The sequence below is a fragment of the Nuphar pumila genome, chromosome 11 (genome assembly GCF_984573655.1).
Source record: "Nuphar pumila chromosome 11, dmNupPumi1.hap1.1, whole genome shotgun sequence".
Classification (NCBI taxonomy): Eukaryota; Viridiplantae; Streptophyta; class Magnoliopsida; order Nymphaeales; family Nymphaeaceae; genus Nuphar; species Nuphar pumila.
The window spans coordinates 75,267,794-75,283,758 of record NC_143259.1 but is presented as its reverse complement, the minus strand read 5'-3'; the positions used below and the strand labels follow the sequence as shown (position 1 = coordinate 75,283,758).

Below are 15,965 nucleotides of genomic sequence, written 5' to 3'. Positions count from 1 at the left end.
TGGATGATTCAAACTTGCCTCTTTCGCCTTTATAGACTTGGATCGGAATAACCCCCCCCCCCCCCTTTTGGATGCAATCATCTCAGTTTTTACCAGGACCGATGGCATGGTCATAGACTGACGAAAGACCCCGGTGATTTATTGTCAACATTGGTGACAACTTCAGAACGTCACTCTCCAGCAGGACTCTCGTGAATTGGATCCACATCACAGAATTTCTTGATTTGGTTTTAATGTAACTACTGTTTAAAAAGAAAAAAAAAATTGTATTTTTGCATCGAAGCATTCGGCTACTAGCTCCTTGTGAATTGATTATACCCAATAGATGTCATAGAATAAAGCCAACTAATTTCATCAACATAGCACTGATCTATACAGATTTGAAATTTTGCAAGATGGTCTACGCAAATTATAAGAGCACAAGTCCAGTTTCGCAGGATGACTGAGTTTGACTCAAAACCAAATGCTAAAATATTCCTCGACTGTGGATCGAAGGTAAGCGCATATACATATATAGGCGCAAGAACGCCTTGTTGGACAAGTCAGATATTTTTCTAGAAATTAAACAGGGAAAGTAAACAAGTTACAAAAAAAAAATCAACATGGAGAGGAGATTATGAACATTTGCCAATGATTTCGCAGAGACCCCCCAAAAAGAAGAAATGGAAATGCAGAGAACTCACGCTAAATGCTGCGATGAATATAATGTGCCTGACAAATCATGGTGAATTCTAAGTAAAGCCTTACGACAATTTCAAAACAGAAATTAGGTCAAGAAATTAACAACAAAGAGAAGAATGGACGCTGGAAAGGAAATTTTCAAACCTGCTGCAGGCTGATATTGTTTGTGAGTCACTGATAACCTGCCATGAATAGACAATCACCCGATCAGAAATCAATTTGCAGTAGTATTAGCAAGATGGATTTCAATGATATTAACAGATAAGTCTTAGTACTGTAAAGGCGTGCTATGAGCTATGACCAAGAACCGAATGGACTGGTTCTGTAGGCTCTAAAGCTTGACTATCGTCACGGCCGATGGCGACTATCATTATTTTTGACATTTTCATCCATCCCTTACCTGAGTAGAACTGATATCTTCCTAGTTCAGAGGCTGTTGAGATATCATTGACCTATCGGCAGTCGAACCAATTCCCACAGATCGACTCAAGACAGCAAGAGGTTCCACAAGACCATCAGGGGAGTGCGTCAGTCACTCTAAAGCCTCTGTGGTATATCATATCTGATCTTGGGAGGCTGGTCCAGTAAAGTGATTAAAAAAAATGTCGACAGCCAAAGGTGTTGTGGGACTGGTATATTGGTGCTAGAGAGAATAAAGTGGAAGTGAAACTAAAAGAAACAAATGAATAATATTGTCTGCAGCAGCTTGAAATGTGTATACCATGATACCCAGAGCACAATATAATGATAAGAAAAAGGAAAAAAAAATGGAAAGTGAATATATATCAGCGGCAAAGTAAGAGATACTCAAAACATCGAACACGAGCGTTCAATTTCATCATCATAATAGCCTGGTTAGGATCGTTTACTCAGACATCTTCATGGAACTTAAGCATCTTCATAGAGCAGAGGCATTTACTTAACCCCTTTCATGGAATTTTGACAGAACATCCATTTGAATATCTTCAATAGAGACTCCATTTCAAGCATCTCCATGGCGTTTCAACAGAAGCTCTTACTCAAACATCCTTATGGAATCGAGACATGACTTAAGCGTCTCCCATGGTATCCAAAAAAAATAAAATACTGCTCTAAACAATTTAGCGGAGAAGGAAAAGATACTCGGGGTGGTATTGAGATAGATGCAAGGGAATCTATTACTCGTAGAAGAACTTTACATTGAATCTGCAGAGCTGAAATCATAAATAACCCAAATTCAATAAGCAGATGAAGTAAAATATGATCAAAATGAACAATATGTAATAAATGAAATGGTCGATGATACAGATGTATATGATAAAGTTACAGAAATTCACAAAGAAGGCAAGCCGTAATGGTGTTGGACATTAGTGCGACATACAATCGTTGATGCCTGCTGCTGAAGATCGAAAAAGGACAAAATATATAACAGCAATCTTAGTGAGAATAACAGCATTATCAAAATATGATAGTAAATGAGGGGTCACAACAGAGTAAAAACCGATCTGACGCCAGATCAGATAGGGTGTTACTCGCAGAGGCCATCTTTTATCTTGAGACGATCGGTATTAAATTAGCTATATGATAAAGGAAATATAATGAACAATAAATTTTATGCCATATAGCAGAAAAGACATCAAAGAAGACATAACCCAAGCGTTAAAACCAGAGACAAAATTATATAATGTAGCCTCACAATGCAGTGAGCATTGAAACAGAGGCAACGTTGTTGTTGCAGTGGGTATCCACGAGTCTGCGATAGGCAGGTCAGTGATACCAGTCTGCTTTTTAGTGAGCAATGAATGTGAAAGGAGAAAAAAAAAGGAGACGCGATGGAAGAAAATGAAGAAGGTAACACTAAAGACAAACAGGGAAGGAGATAGGATGCTCACCCCTGATTCCCGTCGCTGGGGTTAAAGGGTTTTTCTCTTCCTCTTTTTTTTTATCGGAGGAGGATCGATGGAAGCTCACCGAATGGAGATTGCTAGATACCTGGTGTTGATCCTTCCAAAAAGTTAAGCGATCGAGAGATCAAAACTGGATACAGGGGCCCGATTGGGGCTTTTCTTCTCGGATGTCTGGGAGCGTAAGGTGGTAGAGATCCTTCTTAGGCAAACGAGAGATGCCTTAGTTCAATGAGTGATGATCGATCAAGAGGGGTGTGGGGAACATGTCAATCACCGATGCGAGAATGATGGATGAGAAGAATAAACTCCAGCAGAAAGGCCGATGAAAGTGGGTTGTAACGGATGCCAATGGGTTAATCCTCGATCCCCTTCTCCGCTCCCCTGGCTCTGTTTATATAGGGAGGGAAGAAACATCAAGAGAGAGGGAGGTTAGGGATCAACGGACCATCCATGGGGAGGATGATCCGAGGGTAGAAGGAAGGGGGTTCCAGCCATCGGAGGGTGGAGGAGCTCGGGTGGTGGATGCGCCGTTGCAAATGAAGGGCGGATGGTGGATGGAGGCTTCGAGAAGGAGGAACGCACATGGAGGCGTGCGATGTTGTTGATGATGAACGAAGGAGGAGGGCGATGGAGGCAATCGGAGGGTTGATGGAGGGTTTTGGAGAGGGAGAAGAGCACATGGGGTCGGCCATGAGAGGGTTCCGGCGAGAGAGGGAGAAACCACCGATGGGGGGGGGGGGGAGGCGCCCTCTCTAAAAACAATTTTGCAAAAGGAAGCTCCTTCAAAAGATTTTCATAAAAAGTGTTTTTTTTTTAAATGAGGTTTTTAACAAAAGTTGATTTAAAAAGCTTAAACTCATTTGCTTTTTAACAAATGAGGTTTTTCATTTTTTTTGGTTTTTGTGTTATTTTTCTATTTTTTTTTGTATTTTTGGAATAAAATCCTAAAATTTATCAGAAAACAAAGATTTAAAACTAATTTTTTGTATTTTTGAGAAATATTTACAAAAGAGGGTTTTCAAGTCTATCTTGGGAAAATTTCTTCAGAAAATGGGTTTGGACCCAAGTTTTGAGAAAATATTCGAGCTTTAAACCTCGAATTGAGAAACACAACTCGATGGATCCAAACGGATACCGGACGAACTGTTTGAGCTTTTCTAAAAGTTATTTTAGAAATTTTGGGAATTTGATTTAAAAACTGGATAACGAAGCTCAGATTTAGATTTTTATCTGGATCCGGATCCGAAATTGAGTCAGATATGTAAAATGAATTTAATTTCAACAAAATTTGAGAAATAAAATGGAATTTAGATTTAAAAGTAACTCAATTACCTAGAAAATGGGTGCAAAAGGCAAAAAGGGGAAATTTACAATTTTTTGAAAAATTTGGGGCGTTCACACATACCAAGGTTATTTCTTAAATCCTTTTGGTTGATCAACATGAAAAATATTTGAATTTTATCCTTTTTCGCAAAGAGTTTTGTTACGACAATGAAGCCATACATGATACTTCAAGTACAAGGTTTTGATGATGAGCAAGTAGAATCAACTGCATTTCAGCTAAGGCTATGAAGAAATTGAAGAATTCAGTGAAGAATCCTTGAAGACTAGTGTGCAAATGTTTAATTCATTAAAAGTCTTAGATTCTTGTAAGAGCCTTACTTAGACTGCATATTTAGGTTGCATTTCACCTTAAAAGTCTTTAGAAAATCTTTTCTAAAAGAAACTCTTTTGAAAATCTTTTTAGAAAACTCTTTTCTTAAATTTTCATGTTTATTAGTCGACCAATAGACTTATCAGTCGACTAATCCTTTCGCGCCATATTTTCTAAAAAGTCATTCTTGTCAAATTAGTCGACCGAAGGTTTTATCAGTCGACTGGACAAAATGTCTGTTTTCTGGAAAATTAGCAGTAGTCGACTAATGGTTTTTCAGTCGACTGAACAGAACATGTGTTTTCTGAAAATTTAGTAGCAGTCGACTAATGCTTTTTATCAGTCGACCGAACAGAATGTTTGTTTTTCAGAAGTTTTTTGCAACAGTCGACTAAAAGGTTTTTCAATCTACTGATGATATTATCAGTCAACTATCTTTTCTTAAGTCGACTAAGTTTCAAAAGTTCAGATTTTCAAACGGCTCGATTAACAGATCAGTCGACCGACGATAATTGTCAGTCTACTAATAACTAACTATTAGTCGACTAACTGATGTTTCAGTCGACTAATTTTGTTGTTTTCCTGAAACTTCAAAAAGGCGTGTCTTTTCATTTTTCAAACGTTTTGATCGTTCAAAATGGACCGTTTTGACACCCTTTCATACTCTCAACGTATGGAATCTTTTAACTATAAATATGAGTGCATTTTACACTAAAAAACAATCAAATTCAATCGATTTGAATCTTGCTTTTCACTCCTATTCATTCAAGTATTTGTTTTCTCACTCACGTGATATTTTCACTTCAGTTTTTTACTCAAATCACTTTGAGAGATAGTGAATTCGTGAGTAGAGTGTTTCAACAACCTCAAAAGCCAATTGCATCTCATTTGCATTCAAAAGGAAGGCTCATAGGTTGTATTGTAAGTTCTTATTTCTTTTCTGTAAAAAGAAGGACTCCTTGGTGTAAAGGTGTTGTTTGCTTTCAGTTGGGTTGTTACTGAAAGTGGGACCGGTTATGGTCTGTGTGATTTTGTAGTTTACAAGGTTGATAGTGGAAAATCTCAAGCGGGTTTTGCTTGGGGACTGGATGTAGGTCGGGTTTGACCGAACCAAGATAAAATCTTGTGTTCTTTGTGTGTTTTCTTTGAGATTTGCAAAATCATTCAATATTCCACAGAAAAGTTTTAAAAGCACTATTCACCCCCCTCTAGTGCTCGTTGCCTCGATCCTAGTGCACTTTCATTTGGTATCAGAGCACAGGTTTGCTATTACTTTGATTTGACCATCAAATAGCATGGCAACTACAACATCTCAGCACAAAGAAGGAAGCTCCTCCGTTCGTCCTCCTCTCTTCGATGGAACAAACTATGGATACTGGAAAGTAAGAATGACAATATTCCTGCAATCCATGGATCTCGATATCTGGAGAATTATTTCAGAAAAGTACCAAACTCCATCAACTGATTTCAGCCGATGGACCGATGATGAAAAGAAGACTGCTTCACTGAATGCGAAAACCATGAATGCATTGTACTGTGGCGTCACTACAACAAAGTAGTAGATTAGCGACGACCATATTCCGTCGCTAATCCGTCGCTAACATTGTTAGCGACGGATTAGCGACAACGAGGCGACAGTATGCTTACGTCGCAAATATTTCGAAGCTAACTGGCGACAGAATTATTCCGTCGCCAGGTCCGTCACTAATTGCGACGGAATAACGAGCGCTATATTCCGTCGCCAATCCGCCGGTACTAAACGGCGACCACGGCTTGGCGACGGATTTAATTCCGTCGCTAGATTAATATGAATAGCGACGGATGGTTCCGTTGCTAATCCGTCGCAAACACGAAAAAAAATTAAAAAAAAATTATTTGAAAATTAATTACCGAGAACTGTACAATTTCTATTTCCTGTACAATTTATATTTCCTGTAAATAAAAAACAAACCACACAAAAAAATTCATATAACAAGTATCTACAACAATTAATCGTTCCACCTTAAAATTAAGAAGTTTAATTATTTACAATTCAACAATTACAATTAGGAAAAATAAAAAAAATAGAACTTCTTCAACACAGTCCTCTAATCATCGCCAAGATTTTGTGTGTCTTCTTGTTCATTGTCTTTATCTGTCCCTTCAGCTCCACTACCCTGATTATCGCTAGCAGCCTACACAAGAAAAGAACAGTCAGTATTGATAAACAAAATATAATGAAATAAATTACACACTATATGTGATTCTATCATGTGCTCATGTGTGATCTAAGGCAATAAAAAAACTCTATATGTGATTCTATCATGCTCATATGTGTGCTAAGGCAGTCAAAAAATTGAATATGTGATTATAGCATGTTCATATGTGTTCTAAGGCATCTAAAAAAACTCTATATGTGATTCTACTATGCTCAGATGTGCTTTAAGGCAGGCAAAAAACTATATATGTGATTCGATCATGCTCGTATGTGTGCTAAGGCAGTAAAAAAATTGAATATGTGAATATAGCATGCTCATATGTGCTCTAAGGCAGGCAAAGCCAAAAATTTTATATGTGATTCTATCATAAATGATATATAACATGTTCATATGTGTTCTAAGGCAGTAAAAAAACTCTATATGTTATTATAGCATGCTCATAAGTGTGCTAAGGCAGTCAAAAAACAGAATATATGATTATAATATGCTCATATGTGTTCTTAGGCAGTCAAAAAACTGAATATAGCATGCTCATACGTGCTCTAAGGCAGGCAAAGCAACTTTATATGTGATTCTATCATGCTCATATGTGTGCTAAGGCAGTAAAAAAATTGAATATGTGATTATAGCATGTTCATATGTGTTCTAAGGCATCTAGAAAAACTCTATATGTGATTCTACCATGCTCAGATGTGCTTTAAGACAGTCAAAAAAACTATATATGTGATTATACCTGAGAGGGACCTGGAATCGAAGATCCCCTATCCTGAACAGCGGCCTTGATCTCATTTCGGAGAAAGGGGGCGACGGTGTATTGAAAGTAGTTATTCAGTGATTCATTAATGATCTCGCGTACATCATCACCGGAAAGAATAGTCGGCTGCTTGGAGCTTATATCGGCGCAAGAAGTTGGTGAGCCGTAACTGAAAGAACCAATAACTGGTGAAGTGTTCATATTACTCCCAAACCCGAACACACGACCTTTTTTGGGTTCACCTGCTGCAGTCACCCATGCTGTAGGATCAAATGATGGATGCTGAGTAGCGTCTTTGCCATATCGCTCTACCATCTGTTGCTTATATGCCTCCTACAAAATAATGTTTAAAGTATTCATTAATAATTAATGATAACATTATGATAGCTTGCATATATATTACAATGATTATTAATAGAATTAATACATACCGTTGTTGTTCTTGCCTTCTCTGATACGAAGACTCCCGTGGTCTTCCGTTTATGTGTTTCTACAAACACATCCTTATATGGTACACTGCCTCCTTTTTCTGCTTCCTGCGAAGTTAAATGACAAAAGATTTAGTACACAAGTTTGCAACAATACTTATAAAATTAATATTATATATTGATGAGTTACCATTTTATTTAGGTGGCTCCCAAATGTCTTAGATCCACCTGTGTGTAGATGGGCTTCGGGCATCTTCGATCGATTTTGTGAAGCCTTCGCAGAGCGATTTTTAAATGCATCTCCCGCCTACTTATCGCACATTTCATCCCAGTAATCTCTCCTGATAGTAATAGGACCATGGCCCTTCCACAGTAATGGATCATCTACTACGCCAGATGCTTTTTTTGCTGCAGTCTTCATAGTGTGCAGCATGTCTGCAAATCGATTGGCAGCCACCTTCTGCCACACCTTCCTTGCATCATTTTCTTCCACCGTAGTTGCGAAGCGATTCGAAGCCTACAAATATTTTCAGAAAGTTAGTAGACATTGCTTAAATAAATTAAATATGAAACACATTAACTATGAGGAACAACTGTATACCATGAATGAGGACCACAATCTGTCTAACACCTCCTTTGGGTACTCTTTCCATTGAGCAACTGGTCCTGGTAGATGTTGAAGAAGTGAATTCCTAATCTCTCGTACTACTTCTTGTGGCTCAAACCTCGTGCTGCACATGAATTGTTACACAGTAAATATCAATATAAAATATTTAAAAGATATGCAATAATTGAAAACAAAATACTTATGGTCGATTATCGATATACACTATTCGAATGAGTCTTCTTGTGCCAGTGTGAGAAGACCCTGTTTCCTGTGTTGGCTGTTGACTTGTGTGATCAACTGGTGTAGGTGGGTCGTGTACAGGCGCAACATCATCTGTAAAAAAATACATTAGAAATTCTCAGAATGTGCATTTGAACTAATCAAGCATCTAATTAGTTATATGATATACATATCACAGGAGCCCGTGAAGATGAAGGTTGAGCCTGGCTACTACTGGATGAGCGACCACTATAACCTCCACGAACCATATTCTAACAAATAACATATGTCATACAATACATTCAAATAATTCACATCAAGTATTACAATGCATTCAAGTCATTCACATCAAGCATTGCAATGCATTCAAATAATTCAAATCATTGACATCAAGTATTGCACTAATTCAAATCATTCGTTAATTGCATAAATTATAATACATTCAGATAATTGAAATCATTCACATCAAGTATTACAATGCATTTGAATCATTCGTATCAAGTATTACAATACATTCAAATAAAAATTTTAATCATTCACACCAAGTATTGCAATACAACTCACATCAAGTATTACAATGCATTTAAATAGAGGTTTGTAGTATAAGATTTTGCTCACAAGCTTGAGAATTCTTCCTCGTCACTAGTTTGACTTTCTTCTTCTTCTTCTTCTTCTTCTTCTTCATTGTTTGCCCATCCACTTGGTACATCATTTGGATCACATTCCTCTATGAATGTTTCATCGGCCAATGGAGATATGACATGCATATCATGCGCAACATCGTGACCATAAGCGAAGTCACAGACATCATCTGATTGATAGTAATCACTGTCTTCAGCTAACTCATCTTCCTGTAACTGATCATACTCGGGCTATAGTTTGGATTTCACCTTGCAAACTGCCCACCATTCATTTCTATCTGACTTTTTTATACTCGGATATGAAGTATAATAAACTTGTTGAGCTTGCGAGGCTAATATGAATGGTTCATATGTTCCAAACCTGGATTTATGATTCACCTCCACAATGCCTGAAGCTTTGTCGAGTCTTATTGCAGTTGGATCAAACCAATGACACTTGAATATCGTAACCCTGTTATTCATGCCTAAGTAAGTCAACTCCATTATTTCCTCTATAACACCGTAGTAATCATGTTCATTTTCACCGTAGCTGCTACCCTTGACACACACGCCACTATTTATCGTTGATTTGTTTATACCGTAGTCTTTTGTATGGAATCAATAACCATTTACGATATACCCGTTGTAGCATTGCACAACTTTTGTCGGACCATTTTCTAAATCACATATTCCTTGATCTTTAACATCACCATTGCGAACCTACGCACAAACATAAACAATGATTGTGATCACGATCAATTAAGTAACTTAGTGTTGTTTATAAGTACAAAATTTATGTTAGCTTCTTTACCAACTGTTTCAACCACTCCACAAACTTAGTTTCACGTTCTTTTTGTACTTCTGCATCAGTGAGATGTGAAACTTCGTTTTGCAACTCCAAATCAAATCGTCTGCAAACCACAAATACTTATATTACCGAGTCATGTATCCACATATAGAACATAAAAGGATTTATAATTGAGTTGCATATACATATACTTACTCGATGTATGGGTCGATCGCTGAGCAATTAAAAAGAATATAGATGTGTGCTGCATCTTGCTCTCGATCTGTCAATAGTCTTGATCGGCAACTACAAAATGCATGCCCAAGTGGTTGAAATATCGACAGCTTGTCAGCTACAGTTACTTGTTCTCCATCATTGTTACGGGCGGGCATGTGTAACGTGTTGGAATATGAGGTTCGAAGTACATAGATGAGAAATTTGAAATCTCTTCTAAAGTGTATGCCTCACAAATAGAGCCTTCTACTCTTGCTTTATTACGAACCTTTTTTTTTAGGTCGAACATGCATCTGACAAGAATATACATTTCAAATTTTAAATATCTGTCATTAAAGAGACAAATATAAAAAAACATATACCTTTCAAATGGGTACATCCATCGATATTGCACAGGGCCACCAACCCTTAGTTCATATGGCAGATGTATGATCAAATGTTCCATAACATCGAAAAATGCTGGCGGAAATATCTTTTCTAACAAACAAACAGTGGTGATGACAAAGTCCTCGAGATTCTTTACATCTGATACAACGACCTCCGATGCGCACAATGTTTTGAAAAATCCGCTCAACACAGACAATACTAGGTTTGTCTAACATATCATGGAATGCTAGGGGTATCAATCGTTGCATAAAGATATGACAATCATGGCTCTTCAACCTATATAACTGTCCATCGTCAATCTTCACAGCCCGAGCAATGTTAGAGACATATCCATCTGGAAATCTCAGTTGTCTCAACCATTGACATACATGTTTTATTTGATCAGGTCCGAGCATGTACTTCGCCTTTGGTTTCAGTAGTTTGCCATTATACTCTTTGAGTTCCAATTCTGGTCTTTTACATATTAATTTTAAATCCATACGGGCCTTCGGAGTATCCTTCGTTTTTCCTTTAATATTCATTACTGTATTGAACACATTATCAAACACATTTTTCTCTACATGCATCACATCCAAATTATGTCGTATCAATAGGGTCGGCCAATACGGTAGTTCCCAAAAAATAGATTTTTTCGTCCAATTGTGATCCTTCCCAAATCCACGGAAGGGTGTAGGACTGCGGGCATCTGTTAATACATCTGGAAAGTATCGCAATCTTCTTAGAATCTCTATGCCAGACAATCTTGAGGATGGACCTTCCGTTTCAGTTGTGCCTGCTGTAAATGCATTCTTTTGACGTCGGAACGGATGATCGCTGGGTAGAAATCGACGATGGCAATCAAACCAGCAAGGCTTCCTTCCATGCCTCAATCTAAAAGCTTTGGAATCCTCCATGCAGTACGGACAAGCCAACCTCCCATGTGTGCTCCAACCAGATAACATACCATATGCAGGGAAGTCACTGATTGTCCATAGAACAGCGGCCTTCATGTTGAAATTTTGTTTTTTGTGGGCATCATATGTGGTAACACCGTCATCCCACAGTACTTTTAATTCATCAATCAATGGCCTTAGATATACATCAAGATTTTGGCCAGGTGAGGTCGGACCAGGGATCAACAGAGACAAGAAAAGATTTGGACGTTTCATACACAAGCTTGGTGGAAGGTTGTATGGAGTTACAAATACTGGCCAGCATGAGTATGGAGTTGATCTACCCCCAAATGGATTAAATCCATCTGTACATAGACCGAGTCTAACATTTCGCACTTTCATTGCGAAGTTCTGATGAGTACGATCAAAGTGCTTCCAAGCTTCAGCGTCAACAGGATGCGTGATCTTGTTTTCATCGTGTCGAACTTTATTTGCATGCCATCTCATGTGTTTAGCTGTTCTTGAAGACATATACAATCGCTGCAATCTAGGAGTGATAGGAAAGTAGCGGAGCGACTTGTATGAAACTTCCTTTGATCTCGTGCTACCATTGCCTCTTGTCTTTGGCTTGAACCGAGGATGCCCACATGACGGGCATGATATGTCGTTTTCCTGCTCCTTGAAATACAACATGCAGTGATTTGGACAAGCATCAATCTTTTTGTAACCCATACCTAGAGCGTTGATCATAACTTTCGCATGATAGAAATTTTGTGGCAATTTCTCATCTTTAGGCAACATACTCTTCACAATCATGCACAAACGGTCAAAACATGATTGACTCAAATTATACTCGAACTTCAAATTCATTAGTTGAAGAACTGCAGACAAGATAGTGTGACTCTCACAACCGTTCCAAAGTGGCTCATCAGCATCTCTAAGTAAATCATAAAATCTACTAGCTGCATCGTTTGGTGATTCTTCATCTACGGCAATTCTTACATCACTAGAACTCATAGAAGAACCCAGTTATGTTCCTGCAGCATCAAATATCAAATTCGTATATGGATTATCGTGCACCACATTCACCCGTGCATCAAAATCGTTTCTAAATTCTTCTCTATGAAACATCCAGTTCTGATAATCACTCACAAAACCCTTCCTGTATAGGTGATGTCTAATGCCATGAGGTTCTACAAATCGATTATTCTTACAAATCTTGCAGGGACACCTAATCCGACCTGTGGGATCTACCGTACTGACACTTGCCGTTGCAAATTCAATAAAACTGTCGACACCATCCATATATTCATGCGATAACTCATTGTCCACTATCCTACGGTACATCCATTCACGGTTTGCAGTCATTCTGTCGTATGATGTTACGAATAGTATCCTAACCAGTTAAAAGAGAACCATCAGAATGCTATGATGAAGAAAATATCAAATTTATCATGCAATATATGATGTCATACAATCACAAGAATTATGATGCATGCATTGATAACTTAATATTTTCATGTGCAAACTATTCATGACACGATACATTCATTTGAAGCATGCTTTCAGTATACAATTTCACATGGAAGACATAATCAAATTGAAAGTAACTACATGTAGGCATGGATACAATCACATCAAACATTGCAATACATCGAAATAATTCATATCAAACAAATGTCAAACATGTACCTGCAGCAAACACACTTCAATATCCCACTAACTACTACCATGCATAGCATGGACTCCGTACTCCAAAAATAAGAACACTTCCATATTCATACATTAAAATCATGCTCAGCATGATCTCCGAACTCCAACAAAGCAGTCCTACATATCAACAACTAAGTGAGTGTGTGAACAATAAAGTGTTACATTCAATAAATTAAATAACATGTGATGCGCTTGCATCACTTACTCACCACGGGTATTTACCCGATTTGCATTGTTTTTGTCACTTACTTACCACCGGTGGCGGGGCACAAGCGAGTTCTGTTGAGAAATCTGCAAAAAAAAAATGATGTTTTAAAATGAAGTCACCATGAAAAAAAACTCACTCTAAACAAATGATTTATAAAAAGGACACGCCTGTTTATAAACTAATTGGTTGGCCATATATGGTTAGAAAAAAAAAAGGTTAAAATATTTATCTCTTATTCCAATAACAAAAGAACGTAAGAGTGGATATTAACAATGAAGGAAAAGGAGTAATTTTATACACCAAGTGGCTATTGAATTTTATCATGGATAAGCAGGCACTACAATGTAATAATCTAAAAGTTGAGCTAGTTTTTGCAAACAGAGTGCACAGGCTTTTGTAATTTATTCAAATAAAATAAAAACATCTTTTTAGACTCTTATTTATGGTTCTTAAGGCTTGTTTGATGGTTCTAAAAGCTCTAATCAAATCCAAGAAAACCCTAATCAAATTAACTATAAAATGCCCTAATTTTTAAATTTTGATTCAAAGCCCTAATAAAACAAAATCAAATAAAAAACCCTAATTAAATTAACTACAAATAGCCTTAATTTAAGAAATTTGATTCAATTGCCTAATAAATGAAAATCAAAATAAAAAATCCTAATCAATGAAAATCAAAGAAAACTAAAAAATGAAAATAAAATAAAAACCCTAATTTCTGAAAAAAGAAAAAGAAGAGCAAGAAACCAGGGGGTCGACCCCCTGCCGGACAAGGTAGGGGGTTGACCCCTGGCCGGACACGGCAGGGGGTTGACCCCCTGCCGGACATCAAAAGGGGTTGACCCCCTGCCGGGGTTGACCCCCTGCCGGACACGGCGGGGGGTCGACCCCCGGCCGGACATGGCGGGGGGTCGACCCCCCCCCCCCCCGGTCGGACACAGCAGGGGGTCGACCCCCTACCAGGGTTGACCCTCGGCCGGACACGACAGGGGGTCGACCCCCTGCCGGAAAACGCAGGGGGTCGACCCCCAATCCATTTAACGGTGAAATACCTGCAGTTGCTCCGGGCAGCGGCGGCGGCAGCGGAAGGTTGACGGAGATCGACTTCCGGCGAACGGTGGGGGCCGGCAGAGAGGTCGACGGGATGTATAGGGCGGCCGAAGGAAGAGGGCGGCAGGAGGGAGAGGGCGGCGGGCGGGAGCAGCGAAAGGAGAAAGGAAAAAGAGGGCTGGGATTAGGGGTAATGCGACATTTAGTGACGGATTAATTCCGTCGCTAAGCCATCGTAATTCAAAAAACAAAAAGGCGACAGAAAATATTTCGTCGCCTAGGCCGTCGCTATGTTGCGACGGAATTTTAGCCGTCGCAATTCCGTCGCTAACTGCCGTATTTATTGCGACAAAATATTCTCTCGCACAATCCGTCGCTACTTAGCGACGGATTTTGCGAGGGAATATAATTTGTCGCTAGTTTCGTAAAATTCTACAAATATAGCGATGGATTCATTTCTCTCGTTAATCCGTCGCTAAGTAGTGACGATATAACTCCGTCGCTAAATTCCGTCGCTAATCAACTGTTTTTTTGTAGTGCGTTGACAAGGTAGAATTCAATGGCATCTCTCAATGCTCTACAACAAATGAAATCTGGCATACTCTTCTCGTGACTCACGAAGGTACGTCAAAGGTAGAAGAATCCAATGAAGAAGTCACCAACATGTGTTTTGTAGCACAAGAGAATTCGGTAAGTCAATTTGACTATGATGAGTTATTTGAAGCATTTAATGATTTATATGCTAAATTTAAGAGTCTTAGTTCTAAAAATAAAGAGTTAAAAACTGAAAATTTAACTCTTGACTCTCAAAATAAAGTGTTACTTCAAGAAATAGAAGATCTCAAGAAGGAAAATTCTTGCCAAGCACTTGAGATAAAAGAAATTGGAGTTAGAACCAATCTCTTACAAAATGAAATATTTAGTCTTAAAGAAAAGTCAAATGATCTTCTTTCTATAGCAACCAAATTCACAAATGGTCAAGAGAATCTAGAAAAACTTCTTGGTTCTCAAAGATGCTCGGTTAATAAAACCGGATTGGGATATAGCTTCTTTGATACTCAAAATAGATCAAACTATGTGGTGAAAAATCAAAGACATTATTCTCAACCTTTTGTTCATAAAACTAAACTTTCTAGTTCTAATAGAAATGCATCTAAAAATGATTATTCTAGACATGTTTATTCTAAATCCTTTTATAGAAAGAATATTTATTATCAAAGGAAACCAAAATCCAAATGGATATGGGTTCCTAAGACTAACTCTCATGGACCCAAAAATAGAAAGGGGTCAAATGCTCTATTTTCTGATTTTGTTATAGGTACACAACATAAGGAGCAAATGGATATTGGACAGCGGCTGTTCCAAACATATGACTGGAAGGCCGGAGTTATTTTCCACCCTCCAAAATAAGGATGGAGGAACCGTCACCTTTGGTGACAATAACAAGGGAAAAGTGATAGGTATTGGTAATATTGGTAATCCAAAATTTCCCTTGATAGAAAATGTTCTTTTAGTGGATGGTTTAAAGCATAATTTAATATCTATTAGTCAATTATGTGATAAAGGTTTTCATGTTTCTTTTGAAAATGATTTATGCTTAATTTCTGAATTTAAATCTAAAAAGATCATTTTTAAAGGTAAAAGAAGAAACAATGTGTATGAACTAT

At 38.0% G+C, this 15,965-nt stretch overlaps 1 long non-coding RNA gene across 1 annotated transcript; it reads right to left on the bottom strand.

The window, feature by feature from the left end:
* Positions 1-6,216: 6,216 nt before the first annotated feature.
* LOC149822431 (uncharacterized) lies at positions 6,217-7,224 on the bottom strand. The gene is made up of 2 exons (XR_016426223.1): positions 7,153-7,224; positions 6,217-6,395 (listed from the first exon to the last, which is right to left on the bottom strand). It is a non-coding gene; the product is annotated as an uncharacterized LOC149822431 (long non-coding RNA).
* Between the last annotated feature and the right edge of the window lie 8,741 nt (positions 7,225-15,965).